This window comes from Acartia tonsa, chromosome 8 (genome assembly GCF_053477335.1).
Source record: "Acartia tonsa isolate MP-2025a chromosome 8, ASM5347733v1, whole genome shotgun sequence".
NCBI lineage: Eukaryota > Metazoa > Arthropoda > Copepoda > Calanoida > Acartiidae > Acartia > Acartia tonsa.
The window spans coordinates 53369375-53380875 of record NC_137267.1 but is presented as its reverse complement, the minus strand read 5'-3'; the positions used below and the strand labels follow the sequence as shown (position 1 = coordinate 53380875).

Here is an 11501-nt window from a genome sequence, read left to right as displayed (position 1 = left end):
TAAAATTTATTAAAGTCCAGAAACAATAGAAATATTTTCAATCTAAATATTTGTTAAATACACTTTATGAAAAGATCTAATTTCATAAAATTTCCATGGATTATATCTTTCTTTTAATTTTACCTAGAATATCATGGAATGACTCCTTTAAATATTATGAAAGACAGCTGTAATTATGGACCTTGTTTGCATTTTATTTTTTGTAAAACTGTTATATATGTATGTACTAGCGGCTTCATTCCTAGCCTCTAGGGGCTTTGCCCCAAGACGTTTGATCAAACCAATTTTTTGTATTTTAGATTTAAAAGAAAAATTTAATAAAAAAAATTCTTTGTCGGGGGGGGGGGGTGGTCGACCCCACTATTTTAGTTTTAGTTTTAAAAAGAAATTTTTTTTTGGTGGGGTTGGGAGTGTCCCACCCCCCAAGAAAATAGTCATTAACATTCCCGGGTCCTATGAGAAGCTACCCTGTAAAGGAGAACCCGATTGGTTCAGCAGTTAGCGAGATCCTTCGCTACAAACAAACAGACAAACAAATAGACAGACTTTGTATTATAGACTAGCGGCTACGCCCCTAGAGGCCTCTAGTGGCACTTTAAATGTTTTTGTTTGCTACGATAATTCTTTAGTACGATACCTCTTTATTTTACGTTGAAGTCTCCCGTATTTAACAAAAATTTTCGATTTTTTTGTCATTTCTCTTGGGAGGGTGGTGGTACCCTCCCCCAAAATAGTTATAAACCTTCCCGGGAACCATGAGAATCTACCCTGTTAAGGAGAACCCGATCGGTTCAGCGGTTAGCGAGATCCTTTGCTACAAACAAACAGACAAACAGACAGACATCGTTCTACTTTGTATTATAGATAACTATAATACAAAGTAGTCTATAATACAAAGTAGAACGAAGTCTGTCTGTTTGTTCGTTTGTCTGTTTGTAGCGAAGGAACTCGCTAACCGCTGAACCGATTGGGTTCTCCTTTACAGGGTAACGTCTTATAGGTCCTGGTAAGGTTTATAACTATTTTCTTCGGAGGTGGGACACCCCAAACCCCCCAAAAAAGTTAAAAATACCCCTCCCCCCAAAATAAAAAAAATTTCTTTTTAAAACTAAAATTAAAATAGTAAGGTCGACTTCCCCCCCCCCCCACAAAGAAAATTTTATTTTTAGATTTATTTTTTAAAATATAAATTACGTAAAATTGGTTTGATCAAATCTTTTGGGGCAAAGCCCCCTAGAGGCGAAGCGACTATTAATAATATACATCAATTCATTTATATCTATTAATAAAGTATATTTTAGAAAAGAATTTCTTGATCCATACATTCTATAAATCCATCGAGTTTAATTTGTTAGATAAGATTTAACATATCTAACTTCGAAATTATTAGATGTTGAAAATAAGGATGACACCATCTATAAGTAGCAAAGTAAAAAATTTAAAAATGTAATAACATCTTTATGAGCATGACAAAACTTGTGCCATTGGAATCTTTACTGAAAATGTCACCTGTCTATCTCCAGTAGCAGCCAAGATGAACACAAATACCCCATAGCAATATGGACTGACTAACAGAGAATTATAGAGAAGCTTCGCTACAAATAAAATCAAATACTAATAATAACCCGACACGTAACCACAAAATGCTTCAAAAAGGTAAAAAAAAGTAACTAAAATGACTACCTAGTTTTTATGAAAACTAGCGCCCGTTTGAAATGAAACAAGGATGACAACATCCATAAAAGCCAAGCTCTGAATTGGTAGGATTAACATTAACAGAGTGTCAGAACAGAATATAAATAATTAACGTCTAATCAAAACTTTAAGTTGAGGGAGGGGGGGTAGAATTAGTGACTAGTCACACGACATACCAGCAATTTTATTTTGGGTGCTACTACCTTAGTTTTAGAGATAATTGGGTAAAATCTTTTTGGTTGTGTCTCCAATTACCCCAAGTTTTGGTATCTAACTTAAAAAAAACGCCGTTCACTGCCATCTTCTGCCGTCGTCAAAAAATTTGTTATTGCATTTCTCGCCGAATTAGGCAATTTGGAAACATATGAGACCATGTTATTTTTTTCAAATTCTCTGTTATCAAGGAATATCTTAAATTCAGTGCTTCTCCTGTGCTTTTAAAGATATTGAAACAAAATCTTTTGAGTTTTTAGGTTAGTATAGTCAGTAAAAAATATTTGAATAGAAAATGGCGGCAGTACCGCTTCTGCCATCTACTGGTGTTTTCCGCCGCCACCAAAAAATTGTTTAAAAATTGCTTAAGTAAAGGACATACTTACATTTTTAGGACTTATTTATAGAGATAAGGTGAAGCTCTGAAATGTAGAACAGACCATCAATAACACAATAACAGTGTCAGAACTGAATAAGCATAATATTCATGCATAAGTCTAACTAAAATGTAAGTAATTGTTATGATTCGCTTTTATCATTGTACTTTGTTGTAATATAAATCAGTATTTTAAAATTATATAATTTTAAGTTTGAAAAATTTGTTACCAAAAAAGTAAAAAATCAGCACGTTTCAAATGGACCTACGTTTTTTTCTGGCAACGATTAGAGTTGATGTGCTTTCAAAGTTTTATCTGACTGTTTTAAGAATCATCATGCAAAGTTTGAAATCGATAGGACAATTATAACCTGTTTAAATTAACAAGCTAACCATTACAGACGGACGGGCGAACTGACCCTAAAAATAAAAAAGCTTCGCTCTTAACAACTAACCAAAACACATTTCTATCTGTCCCTGATATTTAATAGAAGCCGAGAAAAACAATTCTAGCCAAATTTTAATCTCCATTTTTAGTTTTCCTCTGACATATTTTTTTTATTATAGTTTATAGTAGCATTGCTACTAAAAAGCTAACCCTTGTAATAGTAAATATTATGAAAACAAGGATGACAACATCCATAAAAGCGAAGCACTGAAACGGTAGGACAAATGGAAATTAACACCTGTATAGTGTCAGAACTGGATATTCAGAATAGAAATGTAAAATTGTAAGTAAATTTGTTGAATAACTGCTTGATACAGGATAATGTTTGTGGACATACTTACATTTTTACGACTTGATTATAGAGTTGCTTAGCTTATAATATTGTACTTTGTTATACCAGGAATCACTATACAAAAAAAATCAGATCAATCGGATAATTAAAACAGATAAAAAATTGTTATTAAATAAGTAAAAAAATCAACATGTTTAAAATAGACCTACAGACATTCTGATAATCATTAATACATTATAGAGTTGCTACGCTTTCAAAATCGTACCTAACTACTACAGGAATCACAATGCAAAGTTTGAAATCGATAGGAATTCTAACATGTCTAAATTAACAAAAAAGTTATCCGTTCGGGAGGGACGTGCGGACCGACCCTAATTATAGAAAAGCTTCGCTATTAAAAAAAGTCTATCCTTTGAGAATGTTTATATTTAAAATTTAACTAGAACTAGTTAATACATTCACATTTTTAAAAATACAAACAAATCAAGAAATCTTTGTTTATTTGATATTCAGGTTTTCTTGCATTCTCGACGAATTTCTTTAACACCTGAAAAATAAAATAAAAATTAATAAAGAACATTTTTGTATCTGTAGTTTATATTTTACTCGAGAACCCTTATAGCTTGAGTGAGCTAATTTCGGATTAAAGCTTCTGTAGGGACAACGTTACTTTTAAGAATATCGGTGAACGCCACTCCCGCCAAAAATCGCCGTTTTCGGCGGTTTTCAGCGGGAGCAGCGGATACCGATATTCTTGAAAGTAACTTTGGCCCTAGAGAAGTTTAAATCCAGAATTACCTCACTCTAGCTCTAAGAGTTCTCGAGTAACCACACCCCTACGACGGGCGGATGCACTGCTTGTTGAGCCATGGTCGTGTAAAAGTCTAATAAAAGTTTAGAACTCAATATCTATAATACAAAGTAGAATGATGTCTGTCCGTCCGTCTGTCTGTCTGTCCCTTAAGATCTCGATAACTACTTAATCGATCGGATTCTACTCTTCAGGGAATATACCTACTGGTCCTGGGGTGGTTTTAGGCTATTTTCTTAGGGGGTGGGACACCCCTAACCCCCCAAAACAAAAAATCCCCACACCAATTTTTTCTTTTAATTATTTAAAATAGTGGTGGAGTGGGGGCTCTCCAGGTAATAAAAGATGTAATTATACCTCTTGGGGCAAAGCCCCTAGAGGCTGGGGGCAAAGCCGCTAGTAAAAAATAAAATGCAAAAACAATTATTTGATTAGAATAAGGGGAAGTCCCAAGAAATCAGCATTTAAACAAAAAAAAATTATTGATTTGAATATTTTTTTCATCTAGAGGCCTCTAAGTGCATTTGAGGAAGGAAAGGAGAAGTCCAAAATTTTAAAAAGAATATTTATTTACTGCATCGTATTATATATAGTTTTCCGTCGATATTAAAATAAAAACTTAGTTAGTTTTGTTGAGTTAATAATACTAAAATTAATCTTATGATTTTTATTGTAATATTTGTGGAAAATTGTCTATAATAATACGATGCTATACATAATTTCTAATCTAGTGGAGATTATTTGGTTTCGAAGCCATACTTTTTTTCATAAAAATATTTAGGTTGGGTGAGGTCGTTTATTATGTTTCTCTTGTAAGGGTAGAAGTGCCCTCTCTCAAAATAGTTATTTACCTTCAATGGAACTTTGATACAAAAGCTCCACTATAAAGAAGAACCATATTGGTTCATTGGTTAGCAAGATTCTTTGCTGAACACACAGACAACAATTTTTTCGATCTTCCTTTTACTAACAACAGAACTGATTAAAATCTCTATTTTGAGTGAGATAAAAAACATTTTGAGCCAAACTTATAGTTAGATAATGTCACTTTAAACAGCATACTAACTAACTAATTTTCAATTTTCTTACCAGCCAATAAAATGTGTTACTCGAAGATCATCCCTATTTAATTCTCTCTTTTAAAACAAAATTACCTGTAAGAGTTACGAAGCTGCCATGAAGCAAATTTCGGGGAAACAATCATAATTCTTGACTGGCACCTTCTATTCACAGTTCTAAATATTTAGACAATTTAATTGATGGTTAAAGGATGAATTTCTTTACTTACTCCCTAATGAGTCCCTATCCCCCCTGCCTCCCCAGCCCTTAGAGTTTTTTTTTAAAACAAAAGTATTTCTTAAATTAATCAATCACGTGAAGTAAGGGTGGGGGGAGGGAGGAGAACGCCCTCACCATTAAAGTTGCTGAAATAGGGGATAGGAAAGGAGGTAATCTCTTCCCCCCTCAAAAGAAAGGAAAGAAAACGAAGTTTCATCGTATTTTCACAATAGCTTTTGAAAGGTTATTTTAGGTTAGGTTAAATATGTGATAATGATTGTCCCACAGGGTTAGAAAATATGCCCCGCTGGGGCTAGAAATAAGAGGACGGCTACTATGAATATACGACGAAACCCGAAACTTCATTTTCTTTCCATGATTAAAAAAATAAGTATTAAGAACTCGTCAAATGCCCTATCTTTTAGTGTTATTTAAGGGGGGGGGGGGTTATGCAGCCATCTCGTAATCAATGTATAAATGGCACATAGAATTCGAATTTCTATCTGAAATTCTGCATGAGTAATCCTTGGAAGGTAATTTTCTCTAAATTGAACAAAAAGTTGAAAAAGTAACGAAATTCGAATTCTAAGTGCCATTTACACATTGATTACAAGATGGTTGCTTTACCCCCCCCCCCCCCTCCCCCGCGGCCGCCATCCCTAGAGCACTTAACAAAATAATATTATTTCTCATATTTATTCGAATCCGGCGGATAGGAACCGGTTCTCATCCATACGGGAAAACTATGTCTAGCATCAATTATATCCAGCTTTCTACGAATATAAAAATGTACAACCATAAGATTAAAACAATTTTTTTAGTCGGTGCCTTCGGCACCTCGGGGCAAAAAAAACTGGTTTTGATCTTATAATTGTACATTCTATATCCGCGGAAAGCGGTTTATAATACGATGAAAGAAAAAACTATTCCTTACTTAAAGCTTAACTAGCGAAGAAGCTGAAATAGTCAACATATCCGAGTAATTTCTGCATTTTGTCTGAAAATTATGTAATATGTATTATGTTGGCGCTGGTAGCATTAGTGTACTAACAATATACAAACCACGTCCAACTGAAATTCATCTGGATAAAAACCAGTTGGATATGCATACAATTTTACCCCACAAGATATTAAGTAAATTTGAATGCCTAAATTTGTGCCAATTAAAACCTCGGGAATGGCATAGACGTAAAAATCACGGCGCAATAAATATAATAACTATGTACGTTGAACGTTCTACTATATTACTAGTTTTGCCTACATTGAAAATCTTTCATAAACTAACGTGATGTAAGATGTTTATTTAAATTTATGTAATTTTCCAATCAGCTGTTTATATTTTCTGCTTCAAAATAATGGAGGGGAAGTAATGAAAAAAGGGAAGAGTGGAAATACTAGACTAACCTATTCCGAACCTGGAAAAGAGTTAATATATGTGTCACAGTAAATTTGTGGTGTCAATTTTGTTATGTAATTTTAATGGCTGATTTGAATTTCCAAAAAGAACATGACTTATTTCATCAATTTCTCTGTGCCTGGTTCATATTTTAATGAATAATTTACATCTACAGATAGCTTAACGGTTAGGAAAAGTCAAGAACTATGCGAAAAAGTTTAATTTTAGCTATAATGAGAGAAAAAAGCAATTTAATGCACATTTTATATAATACGGAAAATTTCTTCCTTTCCCCGTACCTTATAAAAATCGGCGGAAAAAGCCGTTTTTTAAGCAAACAAAAGCGCATTTTGCTCTATCTGTGAGATATTATGAATGAGATAATGTTAAGATTTGATATTAAGATGAGAAAAATTCTCGTTCACAGTCCCTTTAACAAAGATGACAAAATCCATAGAAGTAAAGCTCTAATTTATATTTCAATTGATATTAAATAATTACAATAAACTTATTTTCTATTTAGCATAATCAAGTGGGATTTTATATAATAATTAATAATCTTAATCTACACTTAATAAATCGATATATTATTACATGGATGTTGCACCAGCTAACTCGCTAAATAAAGATAAATTTGAGCTGTTTCCTAATTTGTACTTTATTGTTACCTGAATCATCATTCATGGTTTTGAATAGAAATAATGAATGCACGGACCGACCATTAATATAGAAAACTTTTGCTTATCTGAGATATTCCAATTTTTGAGGATTATGTTTTAAAATTTATTTTTACAAAGATTACTTTTGTTAATTCCGAACTCTCTCAACGCCTTCCGATTGCATTCTTATAACAAAAAAAACTGCTTTTAATAAAATATTAACAATCACTAGAAAATTATAATTACTAGTGGCTGCACTTCTAGGATCTATAGACTATTTATTCGAAATAGTAATGAAAGTAGAAAAATAGCCTAAATCTAACCTATATAAAAAAATTAAGCATAAAACCACCCAGGGACCTATAAGAAGCTTCCATTAAATGGGGAACTCAATCGGTTCAGTAGTTTTCGAAATCTTAAACTATAGACAAAAAAAACTTTCTACTCAATCATATCGCTAATTGAATTTCAAATATATAACATGTTACGGTCAAAATTTTAACACATGTGGTGACTATATTTGTCAAACACATATTTATATGAACGGGGTTAATACGGTCTTAAGAAAGGGAGAAAGGGTTGTAAAATTAAATAGAAAAGATGAATATTTATTTACGGTCAAATGTTCGCTAGGATTTATTATTTATCCCAAATTTTAGTTCTACCCCTCCGTCGAATTTTATTGGTACTTAAATTTTGGCAATGATTACTTGTCTGTCATCCCTGAATTCTTTTAACTAAATTGTAACTGTTTTCATTATATTTCAAAGTGAATAGCTTCAATTTAACAAATATTGCGATTACTAGCAATATTTATGTTGCCCCATACAAGTTTTACTATTGAGTATTGCATGTTTAAAGGCTTCTTTAAATATTCTTATTTTTTATCGCATGATATTATCTTATAGACAAGGGCGTCAAATCTTTTTTTTTGGGGGTGGGGAGGGGGGAATTGAAAAAATCTCAAGGGGTGGGGTTCCAATCTTTTTTTAAGGGGGGGTGGGGGTTAATATTAATTTTGGGTAAATTTTTATGTACATCTTCCCATCCCAAACATTTTTACCCAATTGGGTAACATTAGCTTGACGGGGGTAATTATCCCCCCTGATATATTTTTGTAAATTATTTGTGTGGCTATCGCGTTGAACTGTAGCAACCAACCATACAATCATGCCTAGTAGCGTAGCAACTTATATTTATGAATGAACTGTCTTAATCAGATTCAATTAGAAGCCAATATCCATCTTTTTCACTAACAATGTTTCTCTGTTTATTTGTTTATTTAAATACTATAATAGTTATTTCTCGCATCGTATTATAAACAGCTTTCCGCGGATATAGAATGTACAACTATAAAATTAAAACCAGTTTTTTAGTCCCGAGGTACCGAAGGCACGGGCTAAAAAAATTGGTTTTGATCTTATAGTTGTACATTTTTATATTCGTAGAAAGCTGGATATAATACGATGCTAGACATAGTTTTTTCGTATGGATGAGAACCGGTTACTATCCACCGGATTCGAATGAATACTATAAAATGTCTTGCTGCTGTAGAGCGAGCATCATTTTACATAAAAATCTGGTGCAACATCCAAATGATAATATACAGATAAGTAATTGGCTTTAATATTTATTTTTGAATGTTCCAAAACTATTTTAAAATCCTACTTAGCCTTGTATTGTTATGTAAACCACAAAAACAAGGATGACAACATCCATAAAAGCGAAGCTCAACCAATAAGAAGTTAAGACATCAGATGATTAACAAATATAGAATAACAACGCATTTAATATTTAACATTAAGCAGTGAGTCTAAACTCAAAATCTCGAATAAGAGATAAAATCAACCTTATTCGACGTTCACTCAAAGCCCAAAAATAATGGACTTAAAAGTGTATTAAACTGTATATAAGACATTTGCGAATATATTGATACCATTAATTTGCCTCTTAGATAGAAAAAAGTATGTTTTTTTAATATTTTTCTCTCGCTACAAATCAAATTTCAAATTTGAGTCACCAAAAATGCTAAACTAATTTTTGCTCTAGAAGAATCAATTTTTGGAGTTAGAAAGTGCTTAATACCTCATTTTAATCGCCTGGCATTGCTTTATAATATACAGGTAATGACTTGGTTTTTTATGGAACAGCTGACTAAAAAATCAAGGTTTTGTGATAAACCCACTTTTGTTGTTGCTCCATAAATGATATTTTTTTCCCCAATTTTTTTGGCTGTAAAGAAGCTTTATATATTCATAAAACATCCATCTAAATTTGACTTTTGTTATTTTATTTATAACATCACCAGAGGGAATTGAATTTTGGAAAAAAAATATCAATTAATATTTTACACTGCTATGCATTGTTTTTGTTCTTGTTTCTAAAAAAAAATTTTATTATAAAAAAGAGAATTATTTAACGCTTCTATAGGTATGTTTATCATTTTTCTAGGCTAAATATAACTATAATTACACCATTTTAAAGTTAGACATCATAACATATTAACACTATTATTGAATCAGTCTGTATTATTAAGCTGGCAACTTTTAAAACAGCTGCATTTCATTATCCTATTATATAAAGTAGTAATCTTTTTTGTCTTCAGATTAAGATTTCGACCATTACAGTACCTATTGAGTTCTGTGTTTTATGGTACTTCTTATAGGACCCTGGATAGTTTTGGAATTTTGAAAAAAATATCAATTTATATTTTACACTGCTATGCATTGTTCTCGTTCTTGTTTCTAAAAAATATTTTTATAATTAAAAAGAGAATTATTTAATGCTTCTATAGGTATGTTAATCATTTTTCTAGTCTAAATATAACTATAATTTCAGCATTTTTTAAACATCATTATATTCAAGTTATTGTAATTTTTAAATAAAATATCAATATCAAGAACTATTGGAACAATTTTTACCATGCAAAACAAGGTGTTATAAAGTGTAGGATCCCTCACAATATCTATCTGTCTGTCTATAATGCATTACACATGTAATGCTAATAGAGAGGATGCTATAAGAGTGCTCTTATAATGTGAACTTCTCATAATTGAATGGGCTTCCTGAAACCAGAGACCATAAAGTTGGCCTAGTCACTACAAGGGGGAGTGCAGGAGTATCCAGGGGGAGGTGCTTGTAAAAGGGTAATTTTTTTAGGGATGGGGGTAATCACCCCCCGTAATATATTATGGGGGGTATAAAACCAGCCTTTTAAATTTTTTTTAATAGGAGTAAAGAAAATCCTTAAAACTTACAAATCTAAGAATCAAACTAGCACCCCAACCAATAATCAGTTCCATGCCAAATGTAGGAGTGGAAAAACATTGGAGGGACAAATGCTTGAGTCCCAAACATCAGAGTGGAACAAACGCAGGAGTGGGACAAACGTTGGAGTGGACAAACGCAGGATTTTTGGGACAAACATCGGAGTGGACAAACACAGGAGTCACAAACTTTTTTTTCAATTTTGAATTTTTTTTATACAAACACAGCCCCCCCTACCTTCGTCCTGTTACTTTTCTTAGTTAGGTTAGGTTAGGATATAGGCTAGGGGGCTGAGCGCTGCAGCCATAGTCATTATTTTGTAGACAAGGGTATAAAAAATTTCAAAATTGTAATATTATTAAAATAGTAGACACTCCTAGGTTTTATTTAAGCAATGTCCACTCCAATGTTTTCCACTCCAACGTTTGTCCACCTTGATGTTTGTCCACTCTGATGTTTGTCCCATTCTTACGTTTGTCCACTCCGACATTTGGGACTCCTAAGTTTGAAGTAGAACCCCAATAAGTAAATCTCAATAAAACTTGATAAAATTATGCAAAATATCAAAGTATTCAATACCTGAATTTCAACCATCTAACTTGAATAGGAGTACAGAAAATCATGAAAACTTGAAATGTAGGAATCGATATAGCCCACCCCAGTTTTTTGGCAAATCCTAATGAAACTTGATGAAAATATGGAGTATTGATAGAGAGAGAGAATATTCAATCCATGAAAATTTCAGCCTTCTATCTTTTATAGAAGCCGAGAAAATATCGTTTTCCCCTTTCTGTCTCAGACAGACAGACATACCAATGAACAGACATACAGATGAATGAACAGACAATGAACGGACAAATATTTTGAATTATAGAGTAGCTTCACTACTAAAAAAGTAAATAGGATAATTGTTGTACACAAATTGATTTCAGTATGTTTTAAATGAGCTTACTTAATCAAGGACGTCCAAGCTTTTTGATTTGGGGTGAAGGGGGGTGAATTGAAATATCTAAATTTGGGCATCCCCATGTTCATTTTGTGGGGTAATCTTTATATAATAGAGGCA

General features: G+C 32.5%; 1 long non-coding RNA gene across 1 annotated transcript; it reads right to left on the bottom strand.

The window, feature by feature from the left end:
• Nucleotides 1-3435: 3435 nt before the first annotated feature.
• On the bottom strand, nucleotides 3436-6158 carry LOC145327318 (uncharacterized). Its single transcript, XR_013882148.1, has 3 exons — nucleotides 6048-6158; nucleotides 4990-5070; nucleotides 3436-3571 (listed from the first exon to the last, which is right to left on the bottom strand). It is a non-coding gene; the product is annotated as an uncharacterized LOC145327318 (long non-coding RNA).
• Between the last annotated feature and the right edge of the window lie 5343 nt (nucleotides 6159-11501).